At 41.7% G+C, this 25,548-nt stretch overlaps 1 protein-coding gene across 2 annotated transcripts in view; it reads right to left on the bottom strand.

Moving 5' to 3' along the window:
- CDH18 (cadherin 18) overlaps nt 1-25,548 on the bottom strand; it is a 632,508-nt gene that overhangs the window by 418,579 nt on the left and 188,381 nt on the right. For both annotated transcript variants that reach the window (XM_083519276.1, XM_083519278.1), the window contains exon 2: nt 12,833-12,905. The gene's annotated coding sequence lies outside the window, so the exon portion shown is untranslated. The remainder of the gene's footprint in view (nt 1-12,832; nt 12,906-25,548) is intronic.

Here is a 25,548-nt window from a genome sequence, read left to right as displayed (position 1 = left end):
AAAGGAGCAGCTAGTGCTGCCAATTCTGGCCACACAATAAGAAGTGGGGAAGAAGCAGCACAATTACTCTAAAATAAGCATTAAATTGTTTTTGTTCCATCACTGCGGGAAACAGTCAAGCACAGAAAACACGGTGGGAACAAACCATGCTTGAAGGGCAGGCAGGTATGCCAGGCTGTGATAAAAAACAAACCAGGGAGGCATTAGTCAAGGTAGGGTGGCTAACGTGTTGGAATCCAGCCCCAGTCAAAAGTTAGGGATGGTAGGGGCAACATCTGGAAGGCCACAGGTTGGTGATACCTGCCTTAACTGAAGGAATTGGTGGAAGCAGTTGGTGGAGAAGGATCTGGGACAGTGGAACAGAAAGGAGCATGTCAGAAAATGATGGGGGTGGGTGAGAGGGATAAACTTTCTAAACTGGGGGTGATCTCGTTGGTAAAGAGGAAAAAATGGTGTTAATTTTGAATGAATGAATGAATGAAAGAATCTCTTTCTTCACCATCAAAGTCACCCCAGCAAAATTAGTAGAATCTAATTATGAGTGTTTTGTGGGGAAATGGATGTCTTTTTTGGATTGTTTAAATAATGATTATAGCATGATGAACATGAGTAGAATTTGAGCTATGAGCATCAGAAGTAATTAATTATAATACATAGTGGTTGTGATTAAAAGATAAAAGATAGGGTGCAGCAAAAGGGGAGAAATAATAACTCCATGGAAAACAGGGTGGGAAGTTGACAAAAATAAGAGACAAAATGAAATTGTGTTTTGATTGTACAGTGGTACCTCGGGTTACAGACGCTTCAGGTTACAGACTCCACTAACCCAGAAATAGTACCTCGGGTTAAGAACTTTGCTTCAGGATGAGAACAGAAATCACATGGCAGTGGGAGGCCCCATTAGCTAAAGTGGTACCTCAGGTCAAGAACAGTTTCAGGTTAAGAACGGACCTCCAGAACGAATTAAGTTCTTAACCAGAGGTACCACTGTATATGTAAAAAATGCTGAAGCTAAGAAAGAAAGGAAGGAAGGAAGGAAGGAAGGAAGGAAGGAAGGAAGGAAGGAAGAAAGCTGTTAAGTCAACCAGGAGAGCAAAACAAAACAATGGTGGGAAAGGCTGCAGAAAAATTCAGTGAGCAGAGAAGTAGATGGGGGGGGGGACTTTCCCCATGAAACATACTCTTTGTGAAAAAGAGGCAGGTGGAAGGAAGCCAGGGAGGCAGACTAAGGTTTAAGTAGAGGGCAAACTTTGCTCCCTAGAATAAATGTTAATTCCTCAAGGGCAAGAGCAGCATTAGAAAATCTGAGTGTAATGAACCCCACATGGACTCATTAAAAAGAAACTGAAATGGAATCAAGTCCTGCTCCTTGATTATAGTGTCTTTGTGGGTTGTTAGAAAAAGAAGCTGAGAAGTCAAGTCAGATTTAGTAACTTTGGTTACTATCAATGTTTTTGTACAAGAGGTGCATAGAAGTCTCAAGTTACATGGCCTCAGATTTGCCGTTCTTGCCCATTTCTGATATGATGCGTTGTGCCTACTAAGGCTTAAGCAATGTATACAATCAAGATATTACAAATGGGACCTGCAACAAAATTTTTAAGGGTGGAGTGCTCCTGTTCAGGTTCCAGCCAGCATTGCCCCTTTTCAGGTTATTTCTCCTCTCCTGTTTTCTTTTCCTCTCCCAAGAGTTAGTCAGCTTTTCATGGCAATAAGTTCAGTCCTGAATGGACTGTTTTTGCAAGTTACCTGTGGGGTAACTGCAAAACTGCTGGTACTTTGCTCCTGTGTTTGTGACTGGTGTATATGATTCAAGTACATTTTGGTCAGAGCTCTACCTGAAGCTCAATGATGGACTTATCATGGACAAAAGGAGAAGAGAAATCATTACCCAAAGTGTTATGTACTGTTTCTTTAACTACCTTTCAGCTGCAAATATAACGTTCGAGTGTGACACTCCAAGGCAACAACTGGCACAAAGCCCGAAGCTTCAGAGAAATGAATATGGGCTGCGTATCTCTGGATGATTTATTGGTGCACAACGGTTGCACTAAATTAGAATCAAAGTACAATTTGTTAGAAGACGTGTCTGCAGCTTTGCAGCTAAGCTCTGCTTGCCCTTCTGAATACCCTTTGCAATAAAAGTCCTACTTAGACCTATACCGCAGACAAATCAAGTTTATTTCTCATGGATAAAAATATTGACTTTATAATACGGATCTTATAAAATGGACCCTCTCCAAGCAACTGCAGCTCATTGTGGTTCTGGCAGCTGCCTTCCAACCCTTTCTCTGGATTGCCTCTGCCACCCATTCTTGTGACTTGTAAGTCACCCTAAAACAGCTTTGATCAGGTGGGATATTAGTGCAGTAGATTAAAAAAAACACACCATCCAAATAAAGATGTTTCCAATGATGTAAACACATTCTCAACTATGAGCCAAAAAATTACATAGGTAGTTTTCAAAATCCCAATCCCAAAATTGCATTCTGGTGACATATCCTGACGGAAGAATCAGGAAGTGTGGAGTAAACTATCATAACCATTGTGGCAGTGGATTTAATTTTTTATATATATTAAGAGTTAGATCTGTTTGCTTTTTACACAGTTTAGCCACAGTACAACTGCAGTTGCATGAATCTAGCCATGCTCAACAACTACTAGTCCTGGACAGGGACACATATTCCATTCTGCATCAAAAGGCACATCTAGCCAACTTAATGGAGCTCTGAATCTTTATTAGCTGCAGATACAAAAGTTGGTTTCTCCATTTCAGGATAGGAATGTCTGGATAAAACAGCTCAAGTATCATCATTTTGCTATGTATGCATGCATCCCCATCTTAATCTAGTGAACTTTCCTTTGCACATAGCTCTATCTATCATCTATCTATCTATCTATCTATCTATCTATCTATCTATCTATCTATCATCTATCTATCTATCTATCTATCTAATCTATCATCATCATCTCAAGTTTCCTAATAATGATTAAAATTGGTTCATAAGGAAGAAGATAGCTCATGCAGTGTCCTTTAAAACAGTAACATTAAATATTATATATACACACAGAGAGGGACACAAACAACAAACAAACAAACAAATGCAGGTGCAGTCTATATCCAGCTGAAACACATTGAAAAGCGCCTAATGTACCTGTATTACACAGCAATCCTAACTATAGAAACCTGGCATAAATTATGCTATCATAAATTACACCTACTCCAAACTCAGTTCAAGAGGAATTTGGAGGAATTTGATTTAGATCACCCTTCCTGCCCACTAAGGTCTGCCAGGTTGCTAGGTCACATGACCAAGCTGAAAGGGAGCTAGGATAGGGGTAAATTTACCCTTGCCCTGTACTGCCCCTGCAACACCCCTGGACCCCTCTTGGAAGACTCATGCTGCCATATATTCTGCCGGTTTAAGTTCTGTCAGCTGAGACTTGGTTGAGTCCCAGTTGAGCCAGAGTGAACAATTTCCACTGTCATTATTACCAGCAAATCTGGGATGGGGGACTTAAGTCAGTGCAGGCCTAGCTGAACCCTGGCCTAGACAGGAAAGCCCAATATCTACCAAATCCAAACTCATCCCAGTGGATCTTGGGTTTGGATTGTGCTGTTAGGCTGTTCTACCTTGTTCTACTATGAATCAACAATATTTCAATTGTTTATATCAAGAGTTATTAAAGAAATGTATAAAGAATAGCATCTTGTATAGAGTCCGTCATACTGCTGATATACGTAGTAGAATTGCAAATAGTTTACCAAAGAAAGGGGGGGGGGAGGGAAAATACAGATGTTTACATTCAGACAAAACTGGCAACAAAATATGAGGGAAACCAAATGGATTTTTATAAGAAGAGAAGTTTTCAGGAGAGGGGTTGTATCCCCCCAAAACACTACAGAATTTAAAGTGCTGTCCAGGGTAGATGTGGAGGTTCCTAAAAACATCAAAGGAATTTTGAGTGAGGCTGAAAGAATTCAGATAAGACTAAAATATATATATATATATATTCAGGGATTTTAGGCAGCAGCTAATATCACTTCAGCCAGTGATCATAAACTTATCTCAAGTTTTTTGCACTATAAGAAGAGCTATCCTGAATTTTGCACTCAAGATTTATTTAAAGCAGATGCGAACTTACGCTAAAAGGGAAAAGAAAAACTACTTTTGTGCTTTTTATGTTGTTACATTATTATTTTACATTATATTGTTATTAGTAATTTTAGACTCTATCTAGAACTTTAGTATGTTTCTGCTTTTATGCAATTTTAGGCTTTCTTTTATGTTCATTATAGCACTCTTCAGGCAATCCACTCACTTGTAAAACCAACACATGAATTAAGAGACTGAGGATGAGAGCATTAAGCTCTGTTGCCTTCTATTACCCCATGACTTGGAGGATGAACTTCTGAAGCAAGGGGAACTCTTTCCATGATTTATAATCCTGATATCCCTGGGTTCCAAACTGGGTGGGGAGGTGTATCTGCAAGTACAAAAGGTTTCCCTCTTCTGAAGTTTACCTTCCAATTAATACAGTGGTACCTTGGGTTAAGAACTTAATTCGTTCTGGAGGTCCGTTCTTAACCTGAGATACCACTTTAGCTAATGGGGCCTCCCGCGGCCACCACACCACCACAGTGTGATTTCTGTTCTCATCCTGAAGCAAAGTTCTTAACCCAAGGTACTATTTCTGGGTTAGCAGAGTCTGTAACCTGAAGCGTCTGTAACCTGAAGCATCTGTAACCCGAGGTACCACTCTAGAGGATAATGTGATGGGGGAGGATCTTAATGTGCTTATCTCTGCTCACATCTTGGTTTTATACAGTAGATTAGAATGCCTGAAGGCTTCTTGGATGAACCCTGAGTCATATCACTCAACCTAATGGTATAGCCAGCCATAGGTGTGTGCTCCAGTTACCTGGAAAACTGGACCAGTGCTACCTGTTTTGCAGCAGTTTCAACAATGAACACAGCGTGGAAAAATGTTGAGCATTGTCTTTGTTACATTTGGAAGGCAACATTTCCCCACTCCTTTGAACCCCCTCTTCAAAGCTGACATTCCATTTAAACTCAGCCTGGCTGAAACAGTTTTGTGTGTGATAAATATATGGCAAAGCTCTTCTAATCTCACCTTTCTTTACAAGTGCTCTTATAAATACATTATAGCAATGGAGGAGCCCAACCCTGATGCTTATGCTAACTTATATTCATGAACAACATCACACAGAGGTGTGTTCTGTACAATGTAATGAGAGATATGGGACTCTGTATTAATAGCTTTTAGCATGCTTTAATGAGCAGGGTTGTGTTGTTGTTTTAAGTGCTTAAAGTCCACACACAACAAATCATGCAATCAACTTGCACAAAACTGCCTCTGCATGTGGCATAGGAGTTAATCAATTAAGGCTCAATGAGGACAAAATAGCGGCACAACTAATCAATATACAGCTAATGCTGGGTTTAGGTAACAGCATGTTATGGAAGGCGTTCCACTAAAGGATCCATCTAAAGCAGCCTTTCTCAATCTGTGGGTCCACAGATGTTGTTGAACTACAACTCTCATCACCCGTAGCTAGCAAGGCCAGAGCTCAGGGATGATGGGAGTTGTAGTCCAACAACATTTGGGGACCCACAGGTTGAGAACCGCTGATCTAAAGGATCAAGTTTGCAATTTAGGGGTACCTTTTGACCCCCTATAGCTGCTAAAAGGCCAGATGGCTGTTTTGACCAGGACAGACTGTTCTTAGCATCAGTTGGTGTGGCAGCTGGGCCAAGAAAGCAGATGTGGCTACAGTGATCCATGCCTTATTTACCTGTAATTTGGAATACTACAGTGTGTTCTACATGGGACTGTTCCTGAAGAGTAATCAAAAGCTTCAGTTTGAGCAGACTGTTTTCAGGCTGGTGCTTTATGGACCATACGACACCAGTCTAGAATCATCTACAGTGGCTTCCAATTTGTTCCAAAGCACAATTCAAGGAGCTGGTTCTCACCTATAACTGAGTTGGGGCCAGAATAACTGGAAGAACTTCTCCTCCCATGTAAACCTGCCCAAAATTGATGGTCATCATTAGAGGCACCAGATGTGTGACTCCTCCACCCTCCCACCAAGAGAGGCTTGGTTGGTGCATACTTGGGACAGGGTATTTTCTACAGTAGGGCTCTGATTATGAAATCAGATTAGTCCCATCTTTGCCTAGCTTTAGGCATGTTGTAAACACTGCTTTGGTGCACCTGTCTCTTGAAGAGTTTTAAATTCCATTCTGAGAATTGTTTGAATGATGGTTCTGGTGGTTTTGATATTGTTTTGTATTGCTTTTAATCATTGTGTATACTCTTGAGGGCAGGAAGGCAATTCATAAACACATTCAAGACATGCTTTAAAAAGGGTTTGAAGTCAGCATGAGCAACAGCTGCCATGGAGGTGGTTGTGAGGATCAGGTTAATAATCAACTATAGACATCACATAGTGGTAATAATTTCATGCTACATCTGACATAGAAGTTCCCCTCAGCCCACCGCTCTTCTTTCCCTAGGAAACCCAATTTCTTTCTGTATTGTATTCTATACATATTGATTCTGCCTCTGATTCATATAAGTAACTGATGTATACCAATAAACTATCATGGATTCTTCCAAAGAATTCTAAGAATTGTTTAAAGAAGGTGTTGAGAAGTCTTTGTGAAACTCTCCTTATCCTCTCCACAGATCTGCAGTCCCCAGATTCCTCGGGGCAGGAGAATAACAGACAAATTTAAGTCTGTGGAGAAAATAAGCTCTATGTTCTTTTTTAGCTCATCATAGACCATAACTGAGTAAACAATTGTTTAATATGCCTTCCTTCCTCAAGGTAATTGGCAAATGCCAACACCACCTAATAATTTCCCACCATTTGAGCAACTGGCTCTGAAATTTATTTTAACTTCTTTCCTTATTTGTTCTCATAATCATAGAGCCTAGAAATTTAAATTCATGCGCTTTCCGCAGTGGTTCATTTTCTAAATTGAAGGTGTTCCTTCTTGCCTTGTTGTTCCCACAACTCCTATAATCCGTCTTGTCTGTATCGATCGATCTCTCTTCTAATAACATCTTCTACCTGCTTGGAAGCTCTTGCAATTCCTGTTTCTCTACACTGCATAGTGCAATGTCATCTGTAAATATCACTTTCTGTGATGCATTTGTTTAGATCTGTGAGGTTAGCCCATTTATCACTGTGATGAACAGACAAAGACTTAGTGATGATCCTTTTATGGACTCTTACTTGATCTGAGAACATCCTGAACTTACCACATCCGGGTTCAGAATACCAATGAACTCTCACTATGAACAATCTGCCTCAGTGTGAAATGTGCTGTAACTCAGTGGCAGAGAACTTTATGTGCCTGCATAAGTTCCCAGGTTCATTCACCAGTTTGGTTGGGAAGAACCCTTTTTTGAAAACGTGGAAAGCTGCAGACAATACTGAGCTAGATGGTCTTATCCAACCTACTCAGTGTAAGGCAGCTTCCTGGGATCCTACTTGTTGCTGGCATCCACCCGTCTCAAGAGACAAGGGCGCTTGCCACCAGGGGTGAAGTCAAACCACTGCATTAGCAGCACTGAAGTGATGTCCCTGAGGTGCAAACCTAGGCAGTGTGTATGGAGGTCCAGAGCTGGCTGAACACCCACTCTTGGCTTCACAGGTGTGGTCCAAAGGAAAGCAGAGCAATATGTTTGGCACCAGCTGCAGGAGTTGCCAAAAGAAGGTGTATAAGACTCCATCCAGCCATCTTAGGGACTTCACTCCGAATTTGTGTAGTGTTTACTCCTTAGCCTTTTCTTTCCCCAAAGATGCCCTGTAAGGCAGCAGAGGTTTAGGAGCAGAATAATAATAATAACAATAATAATAGTAATAATAATAATATATTTATATCCTGCCCTCCCCAGCCAAAGCCGGGCTCAGAGCGGCTAAAATAAAAACAGTAAAATCAGTAAAAATAACACAGTTTACATTAAATCATAATCATTTAATTGAAATACATTCTAAAATAAATTCATTCTAAAATAAATTCAGAATCAAATTAATGGCAACCATTGGGCTAGAGTTCTATGAGGATTACAAGAGGAGGGGATCAGACTGTGCCTCAGCCAAAGGCCTGGTGTCAAGTCCTGCAGGGCCCTAGTCTCTTGTGACAGAGCATTCCACCAGATCGGGGCCACTGCTGAAAAAGCCCTGGCTCTGGTTGAGGCCAACCTAACCTCCCTGTGGCCCGGGATCTCCAAGATGTTTTTATTTGAAGACCGTAAGCTCCTCTGTGGGTATTTCTTCTCCTAGATGGGTTACCTAGCCAGGTTGAGGAGCCCCATCTGCCTCTCTTCCCTCTACAGTATGTACAGAAACTGCCTTCTTGACCATTGGACACACTATTAAACTCATATACTCAATCTGCTGCAGCCTGTCTGCATGCTGTGAGTCAGAAGAGGGGGAAGTACACTGTTACATAATGCAGCTGAAATAACAGTTATTGTATTCTCCAGCTATTGTAATAGGATTCAAAGAGCCAAAGGCAGAAAATCCAGCAGGAGCAGCCTGCAATGTAGCCTAAGATCTCAATATCACACTTGTGGGGCGCAGCATTCCCATAGACAGGCTCTCTTCTCACTGTGAATACACCATAGTAAACTTAACTTTTTTATGAAGTGGAGTGAGATAATAAAAACTCAAAAGACAGTGAGAGGTCACAAAATTATTACCGGAGGGGGGGGGAGGGTAGACACATCAACAACACACATTCTTCACCATAATTTCTATTCAAGACTCTCTTCAGGAAGTGTGATGTTGGCACATCCACTTTTACACAGCAATTGGACCAGCAATTATAGGAGGACGAATTGAATTCTCTCAGCATTCCAACAATAATACTGAGTTTCTTTGAAAATGCAATCACCACAGAAGAGATGTGCTATCTCGACAGACAACGTCTAGAAATGAATAGCTAACATCACTGCATTTGCTGCTACCCATGGCACTTAATTTCTAGAAAAAAAGTACTCTTGTTGGGTTCAAGTATGTCTGGAGATACCAACCTTACATTCTTCTCCGCCATTCCAGACACATGGGGACTCTCTACAGGAGTGAAATAAATCAATTTTGTGCTTACTGCGCGGCGGCGGGGGGGGGAGTGCATATAACCTATTGTTACTTTACTTGGCTCCATCTACACTACACATTTAAAGCAGTATTATACCACTTTAAACAGTCGTGGCTTCCCCCAAGGAATCCTGGGGACTGTAGTTTGTAAAGCTACAGTTCTCGGAGTTCTTTGGGGAGAGGAATTGACAGAGAATTGTAGCTCTGTAAGAGAAATGCAGGTGGCGCTGTGGGTTAAACCACTGTGCTGCTTGGGCTTGCCGATCAAAAGGTCAGTGGTTCGAATCCCCACGATGGGGTGAGTTCCTGTCGTTTGGTCCCAAATCCTGCCAACCTAGCAGTTCAAAAGTATGGCAGTGCAAGTAGATAAATAGGTACTGCTTTGGCAGGAAGGTACAAAGCATTTCTGTGCGTTGCTCTGGTTTCACCAGAAGCGGCTTAGTCATGCTGGCCACATGACCCGGAAAAACTGTCTGCGGAAGAGGACAAATGTCAGCTCCCTCAGCCTTTAAAGGGATATGAGCGCCGCAACCCCAGAGTCATTCACGACTGGACTTAATTGTCAGGGGTCCCTTTATCTTTAAGGGGAACGCAGTCTCCTGACAATTCTTGGTACCTTTAACAAACCATAGTTCCCAGGATTAACCAAGACTGTTTAAATGTACACTCCAGGTGCAGCACATGCTCCTCAGCGAAGCCCTGTCAGATCATTGTGAAAGGCCTGATGAGCCCCAGTAAACAACAACAGCAACAATTTTATTATTTGTACTCCGCCCATCTGGCTGGGTTTCCCCAGCCACTCTGGAGAAGCTAACCTTCCCACTCCTTGGTAGTTGGATTTACTGGATAGAATCACATTACCTCTACTCTCGCATTATGATGTAATTGTTTTAAAAGAAAACCATGCTTTTATCTGAAGGTACACTAGCTGGAGCTAAGCAGGTCTAAGCCTACTCATTGCCTAGATGGGTGAATAGCATCTGGGTGATCATACATGTATGCCACCTTGGAACCCATGATAGAAGAAAAGCAGGAGAAGGAAGGAAGGAAGGACGGGAAGAAAGAAAGAAAGAAAGAAAGAAAGAAAGAAAGAAAGAAAGAAAGAAAGAAAAGTTCCATGTTAATTGGAGCCTGATAAAAGATTCACCATGACCCACTTTCCTTTCCTCAGCCACTAAACCTTCAATAAACCCATGATGCTCTGCAAACCATTAGCTTGTGCCCTGGAGCCCTGGAGCAAAACAAGGCTGGCTGGATTGAACTATGGGTCCATCACAGTCCTCCCACTCCCAATGTAAAGTTTGGCTAGAAGCATCACAGTAAGTGCATCCACACTATGCACATGTGATGGAGGACTGGAAGAGGAGGAGTCAAATGGCTCCACTATATGCAGTGGGGGAATCTCTCCTAAGTTCACAGGTGTTTGCACATGGAGATCAACACACATGGAAGAATTAATCATGTTTCTAGCTAAGCCCATCCCTTACCACCAGGCAGTGTGACAATCTGATTAAAGAGTGACAAATGGTCAATCATTTAGTTCATTCATTCTCACTATATATATATTTATCATTTCGATTTTCCATCTTAGGCCCTCTCTGCTTATTACTGTTTTCTTTGTTTTGCTTTTTGTCTTGGGAACGGCTGGGAAGTTCAAAAGATAAGTGTGCAAGAAGTGTCAATTTAATATGGATCTTACCACATTACAACTAATGCACCCCCCACTGCCCCTGTTTCAGAAGGAGGCTGGTGGGGTGGGTTGTCAGGAAAGAGATGAAATACATAATCACTGCATGTGAAACCATGGAGCACCTGAGAGCCACAATGTTTTGGTGCCTCTTGGTATTGCTGATCAACAGTTAATAATAATAATAATAAACGGCATTGAAGGGGGCATTTGACTGAATGTATGAAGATCAGGAACCTATGCTATCAGGGTTCCTAATCACAAGGAGGTGGCTAAGCAGGTCCAGCCAGTTGTACTTAGAAGCCCCCTTCAGAATTTAAGTGGGTGAGGATGAGGACATTGTAGTTGGAGCACTCTGTGTGTTCTTCCATCTCCCCTCCAACAGGGCTAATCTTATAAGGAACCACAAATGTGTTTTTCCAAGTTCTTCCATGACTTTTTTTGTCCATTTCTTCTGTAAGTAATTAGGTGAATCTCTGCAAGCCAGCACATCTAACAACAAAACTTTTTCTCCCCCTCTGGGGAGGAAAAAAAACACACGTCTTTAAAATTTCTGCATAAAATATATATTTTATTTTTACTTTGAATTCCAATTCTTTATTTGCACTCCCGAGTGGCAAGGGAGCAAATTTATCCCAAACAAGAGAAATAGTGAGATTTCTTTTCTCTCTTTTTCAGTGTACTATATGTTATGCTTTTGAGCTTCTTTCTTTCATTTCTGCCTTTGACTAGAAAAAGAGAGCCCCCTGAATTGGGAAATGCTGTATTTGAATCCTGGGACGCTTAGCTTTTCACAGATTGCCTGAATGTAGCAGGTGCTTGCAAGCTCTTTGCTGGCATTTGTTCTGCATCCCTTTCCAAAACACCTGAATAGCTGTCACAGTGCTGTGCTTCTAGACAGGCTTAAGCACAGTTTTAAACAGTACTGTACTCCAGCAGACAAAAGCTAGTGTTTGCTTATATGCAAGAGCTTCACTCGATTAAAAATATGGATGTGGCCAATCTCACGGCCAAAGCTAGATATGACAAGATGACATACCCGTCAACTGTTCTGCTTTGAGTGGGACACTCCAGCTTCTGATTGGATCCCAGGATGCACCAATGAGAGCACAGCCCTGAAATATCCCCGTATTCTAGTCACCTGGATCCCACAAGCGCATAGCTCCAAAAGACATGCATTCTGATTTTCCTCTACGGGATGTTGGAGGGTATAAGTTTATCTGTAACTGGGATCTCCTTCTGGGTTTTGATTATTTAACAACTAGCCCCAAAGAACTGCTTTGAAAAACTTGGAAGATAACCCTGGGGAGGCAAAGTTAACCCTCCCACCACACAACTTCACAAATCTAAATCATTTAAACTTTTAAACAATATCTGCCACCATTGTGACTGTGTGCCTGCAACATACTCAGTCTCTCCAAGACCAGCTTTTTTTGTTTTGCAAAAACATGGGAGTTTTCAAACATCTGGCAGGCCATAACACATTACTGGTGAGCTTCATATAACACAGCAGGACACACTGTGCAGGCCTGGTTATCGGTATACCCATTTAGATTTATCAACTTTCTCTCCTTCTAAGAATGCCACATTAAAATTAAACCTGCTGCCTGTATTGGGGAAACCTTTTGCTTGGCATTTAGAAGAAATGTCATTCTTTCTTACTGCATGAAATAGAGCTTTAGCTTCAAATACAGCTTGTTTTATCCATAATTGGAGGAAGGGGTCTGATGGGGTGTGTGTGTGATAAAATATATCAAAGTATGAGATAACTCTCTCTATCCCACGATATTCTCAAGCAGTATCTAGTATACTTTTAATATTTATGGAGAAGAACAAGCAGTTAGATAAATAATGAAAACAGAGGAATGCTCTCTCTTTTTGTATTGCACAGTGATCTCCATCTTAAAAGCAAGCACCTCTAAAAGAAAGGGACATGGATGTGACAAGAATTCTGACATTCCTCATGTAAAATTAATAGCAACATTGGGAAGAATAAAAAGAAATCCTACCTTTTGAATGCTGCTGTAAATTTTAAAGTAGCTTCTCCTCTTACGATATGCCTTCTCATTCAATCTTTTTCTTCTGAAATAAAAATATAGAAATGATTTCGTTTGCATGACATCTTCACTCATACTTGAAATATCCAGGCCAAGCCCCTCTTTTGTGAATGTGCAGTCTAAATACTACGGCTGGGCAATACCTGGCTTTTCAATATCACAATATATCACCAACTAAGCATCATAATATCTTGATATATCACAATATATATATCCACGGCAGTGGAGGGCCTCACCGGGCCTCTCTGTGGGGGAGGAGGACCCCATTGTGAAAAGGATCTAGGAGTCTTGGTTGACCACAAACTTGACATGAGCCAACAGTGTGACGTGGCAGCTAAAAAAGCCAATGCAATTCTGGGCTGCATCAATAGGAGTATAGCATCTAGATCAAGGGAAGTAATAGTGCCACTGTATTCTGCTCCGGTCAGACCTCACCTGGAGTACTGTGTCCAGTTCTGGGCACCACAGTTCAAGAAGGACACTGACAAACTGGAACGTGTCCAGAGGAGGGCAACCAAAATGGTCAAAAACCTGGAAACGATGCCTTATGAGGAACGGCTAAGGGAGCTGGGCATGTTTAGCCTGGAGAAGAGGAGGTTAAGGGGTGATATGATAGCCATGTTCAAATATATAAAAGGATGTCACATAGAGGAGGGAGAAAGGTTGTTTTCTGCTGCTCCAGAGAAGCGGACACGGAGCAATGGATCCAAACTACAAGAAAGAAGATTCCACCTAAACATTAGGAAGAACTTCCTGACAGTAAGAGCTGTTCGACAGTGGAATTTGCTGCCAAGGAGTGTGGTGGTGGAGTCTCCTTCTTTGGAGGTCTTTAAGCAGAGGCTTGACAGCCATATGTCAGGAGTGCTCTGATGGTGTTTCCTGCTTGGCAGGGGGTTGGACTCGATAGCCCTTGTGGTCTCTTCCAACTCTATGATTCTATGATTGTGCATCCCCGTGGAAGCAGAGGGCTTTGCTGGGCATCCCAGTGGTAGAGGGACTCCCAGGACTCCCTGCGGCAGAGGGCCTCCACAGTGGTGGAGGGCCTCACCGGGTCATCCTGTAGCAGCAGAGGGTCCCACTGTGCCTGCCCTTGGAAGTGGAGGGTCTCCAATAAACAAACAAACAAACTTCCTTTTTAATATGGAGAAAAGCTATTTAGGGGGGAAATAAAAACAACACCACCTCCTCCTCTCTCTTTTTCATCAGTTGGGCTGGGTGTGAAAGAAGCACTTTCCAATTCTTTGCTTATGTTCCCTATTTACTTTGCTGCTGGAGCTTTTCAGTTTTTGAGAGCAGGAAATTCTACAGAAAGAGTTGGTTTATGTGCTTGCGAGTGGTTAAAATTGGCCTAGGAAAGGAGCAAGAAACATATTGGTGAAGCTGAAAGGGTTTGCTGGTTTGTGTGAGGGCTTATGCCATTTCTTATCTGTTAGGAGGGAAGAGAGAGAGAGCAAACAAAGCCTGCAAAGTATCCGCAAAGTATCTGTTCAGCTGAGCTACTGGCTGGGAAACTGTCAAGTCTCAACCTTTTGTTCAGCTGTATATAGTGGTACCTCGGGTTACATACACTTCAGGTTACATACGCTTCAGGTTACAGACTCCGCTAACCCAAAAATAGTACCTCAGGTTAAGAACTTTGCTTCAGGATAAGAACAGAAATTGTGCAGCGGCAGCAGGAGGCCCCATTAGCTAGAGTGGTACCTCAGGTTAAGAACAGTTTCAGGTTAAGAACGGACCTCTGGAACGAATAATACTTAACCCGAGGTGTCACTGTATTGCCTTGCTGAAACACTTATCACAATGTTATTTCAATACCAGTAGTCAACTGTATGGGAGTTTATCTCACAACCCTAATTCACACAAAACCATAAAAGACAATAATCCAAACCTCACTGGCACACCGAGGAAGTTAGTTAGCATGTATCACAAACGCAAATCACATTATATAGGAGCCCTCTTCAGAAGAATGCCAACCATAGTTCCCCAATATGAGGTTGGGTGGATAGCAGGACTGTTCCAAGTGGCCTCGCCTCCACATCATACCTGAAACACAGTTCTTCATCCCTCCTCTCCCTCTCATGTGTACAGCATGGATATCTCCCAGATAACCCTCCCCTTCATTATCACCCAGTGAGATTCAGTGCTGAATGGGGATCTGAACTTTCGTCCCCCCAATCGTAGAATGGTCCTGCAGCCACAATATCATGCTGGCTTTCTGAATGGAGCCAACAAAAATTTTCCTCCTGGGGCAGACAGTAGTTTTGGAGTACAATTTCATGAGCCAACACCAAACAAACTTACTATCTTCTTTTAATTAAAATATATATATATCACAATGCATTTTGCAATGCATCCACAGATTTCATGTACAGTTTCAGACCCTCCAAATGCCCCTATTTTTCCATGGACAGTCCCAGCTTCACAGAAGTCATCCCGGTTTCTGATTTGATGCTGGAATGCCCCCGTTTTCCTTAGGACATCCCTATTTTCAAAGGAGAAATGTTGGAGGGTATGGAGTTATCTGACCCCCAAACCAAGGAAATAAGTAACCTATACATCCTTTAGAAGACTTCTGAAGGCAGCTATGTGTGTGCTGGCATTATCAGGGGTATAAAAAGAGAAGCATGAAGTTATATTGAAATTACTAAATTATATGTCTGATGAAATATAGAGGGAAGCTCCTACAGGAAAAAGAACTGGGGGGTGATTCAAAACATAGCCATGCCATTCCCATACACTGCATGCAGATAAAAGAGACAGAACCTATACCATTACTTCCAAAGTTGCTATAGTTTTGACTCCATAATTGGAGAAGTTTGTGCTGTAGTAGAACTGTGTTATTGAAACCTTGTGTATTGAAACCTTGAAACTATCATCCACACATTTTAGCCATCAGAGTACTTTGCTTCTGGTGTGTCCTTGGTAGGGCAAAACATAAAGAGGGAACTCTCCTATAGATTGGAGCATTAATATTTATGCTTATATAGACATAGTTCAAGCTTAGCTGGCATGAGAAAAAAACTCTTCGATTCTGAGGATGCTAAAGTATAAAAAGCAGATTTAAATCCATACTCTCTTCTAGCTGGAAGCGATTGGATGATCAAAATCAGTGCAGTATCAATCTGGCTGCAGAACAATTTTTCTTCAAGGGGGTGGGAAAAGGAGGTACTTGCTTTTGTCTTAAACTACTGGCATTGAGTTGTACTTCAAACTTTTCATTAGGCACAACACATCAGGCAGTATTTTCCACCCAAACTCCAATAAACCTACTTTAAAAAATAAATAAATAAATCAAAGTTATTTTTCCTCGTTGCACATATCTGAATTCTTTTTAAAAAATACAAAACTAAAAAACTCTGCTGTCTGTTGATTATTGATCGAGGCACCTCATAAATACTTAGGCTTGTTAACTGTCTATGCAGCTCCTTGACAGAGATCTTAAATGCAGGCCTGGGGCTGAAGCACGGTTTCTCTTTAAGCTGAGGGAAGGGGAATTTCAGAGGCTGTGTTGGGCTTAAGAGGACAGCACATTGTTAATTCAATCTGGCTGTTTACAACAAAGTCTTAAGAGTATGACACTCTGTGTAGAGAGTGTGAGAGTGAGTGACAAGTAATTCCATAGGGAGTCTGCTAAGCACTTTGGCCACTCTGCCTACAGCTAGCCCTTAACCAAACAACTGTTGTGTTAGGTGCGTCCAGTGTACTGAGCCACTACTTCCTGGACCACACAAACAGAAGCATCCAGCAGCCTGCTTCTATTATTACATACCCCTCAACTGTCCTGATTTCCACAGGACATCCGGGAATTACTGAAGCCCTCCTGGCTTCTGATTGTATCCTGGAATGTCTTATTTTCCCCCTCCAGTGCTGCCACCATGCTCAGGGAAGAAAACGAGGCAACACTTGCAGCCAGTGCTGGGGCTTGCAGTGGTGCCATGTCAACTAGTGGTCCCAAGTCAACTAGCTTCCGCAAGAGCTTGGTATCGAAAGACACAAGTCCTTATTTTCGTCAGCAGAATATTGGAGGGTATGTTGCTACCCTGTTTTCCTGAAAATAAGACAGTGTCTTATATTAATTTTTGCTCCCAAAGATGTGCTAGGTCTTATTTTCAGGGGATGTCTTATTTTTCCATGAAGAAGAATATGGTACACATTTATTGTCTAACTGTGAGTCAGCCAGACTCCGTCAGGGCAGAGTGAGTAGCAGGTGGCAGCTTGTCCTGGCAGTGGCGCGGGCTCTCTGATTTAAAGAGACCTTGCACTGCCTGAACAGCGCCAGCTGCACTGCAGCCAATCAGTGAGCTGCATGTTGGCACCCGCCGCTACGGTCCAGAAGAGTCAGATGCCTTACAGTAGCTTTGGGGCCCTTATATTCCAAGGAGGCCTTATGTTCGGGGGAGGCCTTATTACTGGGGAGGTGTTATTTTTGGGGGGATGCCTTATATTACAGCGAGAGGCAAAACTGGAAGTAGGTCTTATTTGGGGGGAATGTCTTACTTTTGGGGAATTATACAGCGTATAATTAGTCAATCTAGTTGTCACTTTATGCCAAAGCCTCAAGCTGACACACAATGGAATAGTAACAAAACATCCAATGCATTGGAAGAGCAATCAAAAGGAGAAAATGCAACAGTGAACCAGCTGCAGACACAACACACACAAATGCACTGTATCATCGTCATCATCGTCATCATCATCATCACTAAATTTAGGGCGGTTCATCAGATTTGCATGAGTCCTGAATCTCAAGCTGAAATGGTCCACTTTGGAAAGTTTCAGTGCTTGTCCAAACTGAAGTAAGTTTTCACCAAAGCTCCCTGAAATGCAGCAGGAACCTCCAAAATGAATTTAGGAATATTTGGGGCAGTTTTGGATTTATTATGTTCTTCTAATCTAAGCCAATCTGATGCATTCTCACTGGAATGAGAATGATCACATGAATAGGAGGAGGAGGAGGAGGAGGAGGAGGAGGAGGAGGAGTTTGGACTTGATATCCCACCTTTCACTCCCCTTAAGGAGTCTCAAAACGGCTAACAATCTCCTCCCCCTCCTCCCCCACAACAAACACTCTGTGAGGTGAGTGAGGCTGAGAGACTTCAGAGAAGTGTGACTAGCCCAAGGTCACCCAGCAGCTGCATATGGAGGAGCGGGGAAGCGAACCCGGTTCACCAGATTACAAGTCCACCACTCTTAACCACCACACCACACTGGCTCCCAGGAGACACCGCTGGCATTTTGTTAACACTATGTTGTTGACACCCCGTCCTTTTGTCTTCAACTGGTTCTCCAGCTAGTGAGGCAGAGCTGGTGTGAGGAGTAACTATGTCATTTGCCCCTCCCACATATTACATAAATTGCCAAAAGCACTCATGCAGAAGTGGGAACTGCTAAAATAAAATGTAGATGAACAATGGGAAAGTATTCTCAGAATACTATGTGACTGAGTGAAGAGGTTCTCAGGGGTGAAGGGTAATGTGCAGCTCTCCTCTCGTCAGATTATAACAAACTGGTTGCCTTGAAAAATTATGCTGCTGTGCTGGTTTCATATATTGCTCTCTGCCCTCATAACTGAGAAAACTGCATTTTCTCCTCTATCATGCCCATCCAGTCTGCTGCCTCTGCCGATATAGCAGAAATGATAATAACCCGAAGAAGAAAATGAGGATATACTGAGATTACTTCACATAGCCTGTGCAATAGTTGACAAGCATGGGGAATCCCAGAAGCATCACTATTGCCCAGAAAGCATGACCCCATCACTGACTGAGTTGGTTCCTGAGAGGCAACTCCCAGGGCATATGATAAAACCTTGCTGAACCGAGGCTGCTGTGGGCCTACTCAGTCCTAGATGAGGGGCTTCCTGGCAATGAAGCCAAGGACCTATTTAGTCCAGCATCTCACAGTGGCCCACCAGATGCCTGTGAACCACCCACAAGCAGGTCCCAAGCACAACAACATTCTCCCTTTCCATGGTTTCCAGAACCTGGTATTCAGAGCACTGCTGCTTCTGACTATGGAGACAGTGCATAGTCATTATCGCTAGTAGCCATTGATAGCATTATCCTCCTTGCTACCTTGAATTTTACTATGGTGCTGCCCTCAGTTCCATGGGTACCTTGAACTCCATATTAAGAAACAAAGTTGAGTTATAAATGTACTTAAATACAATAAACAAGTTAAAAGTGAAACAAAATGGGCTCCTCCTAGTGAGTTGTCCATTTTCCAGGACACTGCATTCCAATTAGCTACCAGGCCTACCAGTTTTGACCCATAAAGTCGTTAATGGCTCAGGACCGCAATACCTCAAGGACAGCCTCTCCCCATAAAAACCTACTTGAGATCATCATATGAGACCCGCCTTGATGTGCCTCCTCCATGAGACGTTTGAAGGATGCCAATATGAGAATGGGCTTTTCTGTGGTGGTTCCCCTCCTGCGGAATGGTCTCCTCAGGGAAGCTTGTCTGGCACCTTCATTCTACACCTTTAAGAGCCAAGTGAAAATGTTCCTCTTCAACCCAACCTTTGGCTGATTCACATCCTATAAATGTATTTGTGGGAGGGGGATTATTGGTTTGGTTTGTTCTTGCTTTTGTTAATAATTTTGTGTTTCTATCCAGCATTCTTATGCTGTGAACCACACTGAGATCTTCAGATGATGATGAAGAAGAAGAGTTTGGATTTGATATCCCGCTTTATCACTACCTGAAGGAGTCCCAACGCGGCTCACATTATGCTTTCCCTTCCTCCCCCACAACAAACGCTCTGTGAGGTGAGTGGGGCTGAGAGACTTCAAAGAAGTGTGACTGGCCCAAGTTAACCCAGCAGCTGCATGTGGAGGAACAGAGACGCGAACCTGGTTCACCAGATTTCTAGTCTACCACTCTTAACCACTACACCACACTGGCTCTCAGATGAAGGTCAGTATATAAATTTAATTTAATTAATTAACAATAATGATAATAATAATAATAATAATAATTGCCCCTCTCTCCTGCTTTTCCATCCCCTGCTGTCAGAGTGTTCCATTGTCACTAAAGAATGTTGTTTTATTTTTTATTCCCCCCTTGATTCTTTTCTACTTTGTGTACTTTTGCAAACCTTGGGGTACCACAGTCTGCTCACACCCCAACCCTTTATACCTATTTTGGCTTATGTAGGCACTGACACTCTGAGGATTAGTACACAGGATGAATAAAAGTATACTAACGTAGAATTGCAAGGAGAATGCTCACACTGTCCTGGTAGCTGAGAAAATGAACATTATATATTTTCAAGGAAGTGTAATTGTGAGCCCCCGATGTAAATATCTGGGAAGGGGTCCCATTGCTCCATGTATCAAAGGTTTAGGAAATATTGCTATGAGTTCCAACTACCCCTTTTTACTGTCATCAGGATGTGATCTTTCAGCTCTAAGTTGTAGGCAAGTTAAATATAGACTCGTTGAACATGAAGAATGTTGCATGTAGATGAGGCTACATTTCCTAAGGACGATCATTTAAAGTGACAAAGGCTTAATCTTAAACACACTTTTACTAAAGTATTGGGAAATATGGAATAGATCCAAGAGATAATTAGCACTTGAGCTTTCCTCTGGAAGAGACCTCTAAAAAAAAAAAAAGGAAAGGTGATCTTTGCTTCTTTTCTATGTAACCCTTAGAGCCTTTAATCTCTGCACATCACATAGTTTCCTGAATCTTGCTGTAGGATGTTTAAGCTGAAGAGCATCATGTTCAGAGAAAGGGCAGTTTCATCTCAGTACTTTTTACAAATCCCACAGATATCTTAAAAATACAAGTTAAATGGAAGGGTTTGGGAGGGGTGGTGAACCAGGTTTGCAATAGCTAAAATCCATCTGTTAGGCTGCAAATGATATGCATGTGCACACATACGCACACACTCATGCATGTGCACATGTCAAAATTCTCAGAAGAAGTCAGACAAAATTAAGCAACTTCAAATCCCATTGATTTCAGTGGGAAAGTTACCATTTCCATTGAAATCAATAGGATATAACTATATTTACCATCTTTTGTTGACCACTGGGATTACACTTCCCATTTTTAAGTTCGGAATAGAGTAGTTGCTTTGGAAGACGATAATCAGGCATCTGCACAACATGATCAGTCTAACAAAGTTGCTTCAATACTGGTGATCTTTGCTTCTGACAGTAGACAGGACAGGACAGGACACGACACAGACATAGCAAACCTGATGAAAGCAATGCCCTGGAGACTATTATACCCAACTCTACATTTCTGATCCAATGAGAAGGAAAATGACTCAGCTAGTGATACACTTAATCTCACTGGTGTTGCTATGATAGCCTAGTGCACCTGACCCAATTATCCCAGAACATATTGATGTGGGGGATGTGGTAACTCAAGACGTGAGACCAAGCACTGTGTAATTTAACCCATTTTTCATATTACACCAACAAAAGCACCATGCACAGTTCTCTCAGCATTGCCTGGAAGGGAGCTTCCAAGAATGGATCTCCTTCTACAAGCATAGACCTTCATCTCCTCTCATGGAGAGGAGAGCCGCCATATCATATGACGCCCTGGGATGTCTTAAATGACATTCATATGGAATCTACATTTATCACACAGGTGAATATGTAGGAAATTTGCTCAGATGTTCACAGAAAAGCTGACAGATTACAGCTAATGTGCTCATTTTAATGAATTATTCTGGCAAAATAGTGTCCAAAATTGCTAATATAAAAATGAAACTGCTTGAAATGGGCATAGAAGACTTGCACTATAAATGAACTTGAACTTCCCATTTGCCCCTAAAATATATCTTCAAATGGTTGTGTACACACTCCAATGTGCTCCCACTGTTGGGTTAGGAAGTGGTGTACTTATTAATTTGTGCTTCATCCATTCATAGTTTCAGTCATTCAGTCATTCAGTGCCTCAAAGTTTGGAATCAAGTAAATTACAGACAACAGTGATAGATCAAATAAATGAAAGCACCGAAAATCTATTCTTAAAGTAAAAATAGAAGAATAGTTATATTCAAGGTTAAATCACTAGGAGAATTACAGCTTTCAAAGAGAAAGCTGTTCAGGTTCCCATAATGTCAAGAAGACAACCATGATTCATGCTATGGGAACTCATAAATTCTGTTTGTTAGAGATTTCACTCATCTCTCACTGCCCTGCTTTTCTATAAATCATGATCAAAGTGACCTATAAAAAGGAATAAACCTCAGTAAATTACAATTTATTTGATAATTATTATTATTATTATTATTATTATTATTATTATTATTATTAAAAATCCCAATAAAATTGAAGATATTATATCAGCAAGTTTACATAGAAGAATCAAAATCACAAATTCATAAGTACCTGGAACAGATCTAAAAGCGGATAAAAAGAGATCCTTCTCATGGACCATTACGGAGTCAATATCAGCACTTTAAATTGAGCCTAGGAACAAATAGATAGCCAATGAAAGTTCTATAAGGCTCAAAGTTATTTGCTCTGATTAAGACTCTGGCAGCTGAGTTCTGGACCGATTTAAGCTTTCATGCTGTCTTCAGAGGCAGCCCACACACACCCCGATGAGAATAGTACAGTGCTGTTTAACTTGGGAATGAAGAGCATCATCAGCAGGTAAAGCAGCCAAAGTTGATTGGGGGGGGACCTCACACATTCCAAGACACAACCACCAGACTTGCACTGTAGGTGAGAGTACTCCCAGAGTGATCCTTCAGAGTGAATAATGTCCCATTCACAAAAGGTTGTAGGCCTCTGTTCAAATAAGAATTCTCAACCAATAGTACACCCATCTTGTCAGAGTTAAGTTTCAGTTTGTTTGTTAACATTTATTAATATTCATTGCCATTCATTGCAAAACAGATTTTAAACACAGGTTCATGATCCCTAAGCTCTCCTTAGGATCGGGAAATGGAAATGGAAGATTTAGATCTGAGTAATATGTGTGGGTGGTGCTCTGGGCTAAACCACAGAAGGTCGTGGTTCGAATCCCCGAGACGGGGTGAGCTCCCATTGCTCAGTCCCAGCTCCTGTCAACCTAGCAGTTCAAAAGCACAAAGTGCAAGTAGATAAATAGGTAGTGCTGCTGTGGGAAGGTAAACGGCGTTTCTGTGCGCTGCCGTGGTTCGCCAGAAATGGCTTAGTCATGCTGGCCACATGACCCAGAAGCTGTCTGTGGACAAACGTTGGCTCCCTCGGCCAGTAAAGCAAGATGAGCGCTGCAACCCCAGAGTCGTCCGCGACTGGACTTAGTGGTCAGGGGTCCCTTTTCCTTTACCTTTAATATGTTCATACTGATAACACATCACCAAATCTTTGGCTCAGCTGCCTCCCTAAAAGAAGCACCTATTTTCCCCTTAAATCATGGAGTTTTCAGTAGCCAAGAGCAAGGGTTGAGCACACCCAGTCAGCTTGAATTCTCCATTTCTCTCTGTGCTGAGGTTGAACTAGCTGTAAGGTATTCACAAATGAGGGAATCAGAGGTATATCCAGAGATGATCCTGTTAGAACTTAAGTGTTCAACTTGGCATGCATATAAATGTCTTTATGCACAAAGTATTTTGAAAATTGGTCATAGCCAGCTATGAAGGGTTTGGGTAACTCCCCCAAGGGCCTGATTGTAATAAGCTTCTCACCACCATTTAGCAGAATAAATTAGCAATTTGAAATGGGAAGATTAACAGGATGATACAGAAAATGCCTGCAGGGTCACATATCTTAGCGAGAGTAAAGGGGCCTGATTAGAAGACTAAGAAATAATACCTCTAAAAATAAATTATAAAGCTTAAAGAATGTAACAGTTACCTTGGTTCCACAAAATGAGAAACAATACCTTCAAACTGGTTTTTAAATGAAAGCAAGTTTAAAGGCACACATAATTATGCTTTAAAATTAATTTCTTCCCAGTCCCAGTTTGGGATATAACACATGATCCTCTGCTCCACTTGCCTCAGCTTCACTGACCCCTGACCCCTGTTAGGTTTGCTGTTATTCTTCTTATTCTGGACAGTTGGTCTAGCATGAATGCTCCCAACAACAACAAAAATGATGGATTGCAGTCCAATTAACATGATTTCTGTTGCCACTGATTATTTCTTTCTCCTGAAATCCAGTGGGTTTGCTCCCTCAGACTCAGCTAAACAACCCACCAGCTGTTTAACCAGTATACATATATTCTAGACAACTACATTTGAATGAAAATTCTTTGTACTTTCTTCTAAAAAGACCAATTGGTCTGAATGAAAGAATATGTTATCTCACTTGCTGTATGTTTTCTCGCAGTGAAATCTCTTGTTATTAAATTCTCCACAGACCCTTAGAGTTCAGGTACTTGTAACAGCTTCAATTTCTTGGCTCAGGTAACCTATTACTGAAAAAGGGTTCTAACATTTAAAACAACGTGGGAATAGCTGTTCTCATTAAATACTGTCAGTCAGTGTGGGGTGAGTTATTATGCAAAATACATATCAAGAACTGGAGAGAAATCACAAAACCGACTTCAATTATAACCTCTGCTTGAGCCTATCAAAAAGCAACTTCCGGGAATGGAAAGATTTCAAGGGCAAATGTTATTTATATTCCACTTTTAAGACCAGGAGAGAGGATTAGTTATCAAATACTTTGTTAACCAACATTCTGGCATGTGCACAACTTCAGCAAATGGTCTCTAGACAATTGTGAGGCAATCCTGCCTCTAACTTCTAAAGGTCATCTTGGATTCCCTCCTCCTCTAGTAAGTGAGGAATACTATTCCCTAAGCACATGCAACTTCCATGCAGCATTGGTAGTAGTTTTTCTCCTTCCTCTTTCCCATGGGCTGCATCTTCCATGACTACTGCATCTGGTTGGTCTCCTCTTTTGACGGGGTAGGAAAGTGTCTTGAAGATGGCATGGTGGACTCATCCTATGGCTCTAAGAACCTGCATTCAATATGTATATCCACCACCATTTTGGTGCAACCCTTCTTCCACTGATAGTGCCGGAATATGAAGCTGGCAGTGTATTTTGAATGGAGTAAACGTACAATAGGCTGTTTCTAAATTGTACTCTGAATTCAATTCAGGAGCATGACTCATTGGAAAACTAGAAAATGTTTCACAGATTTTAGAAAAGAAAATGCCCAGATAACTCCTAGAATGTGGTCTTTCTTAGATCCCTTGTGCGCAATACAATTACACAGGAAGAGCTTCTCATTCTCCGTGCCAAGAAAGCACTGAAGTTCAGCTTTCACCATTCTAGACTGTTGCTTCATATTGAAAACTGCATATCATAAACAGATCTGGCAACCAAAGCTCTTAGACACATAGCCCTGTCAGCCAGCAGACATGAATGATGGGGTTAATAAATGCCTCTGCTCCAAACGCTTTCTAAGAAGCAGAAGCTGGAGCCAGAGTGCAAAGGCAGCAAAGCATAAAGGCTTCTACATCAATCCGAGCCAAGAGTGCTTTATGTTTCTGAATTCAAAACTATTGTATGGGCTGTTGTTCTTCTGTGTGCAACACTAAAACAAAATGAAAGCAACAGGAAAGCGCAACTGAAAATTGAAATAATCCAGAACAGAAAACCAAAACAGAAGAACGAACAAAAGCACATGAACACATGAGTTAAGCTTCTTGCAGAATGTCAGGAGAGATGGAACCAAATATGCGGTCTTGGAGGAAT

This window comes from Podarcis liolepis (assembly GCF_965112155.1).
Source record: "Podarcis liolepis genome assembly, chromosome: 8".
Lineage (NCBI taxonomy): Eukaryota > Metazoa > Chordata > Lepidosauria > Squamata > Lacertidae > Podarcis > Podarcis liolepis.
The sequence above is the reverse complement of the archived record's forward strand: the minus strand, read 5'-3'. Positions and strand labels throughout refer to the sequence as shown.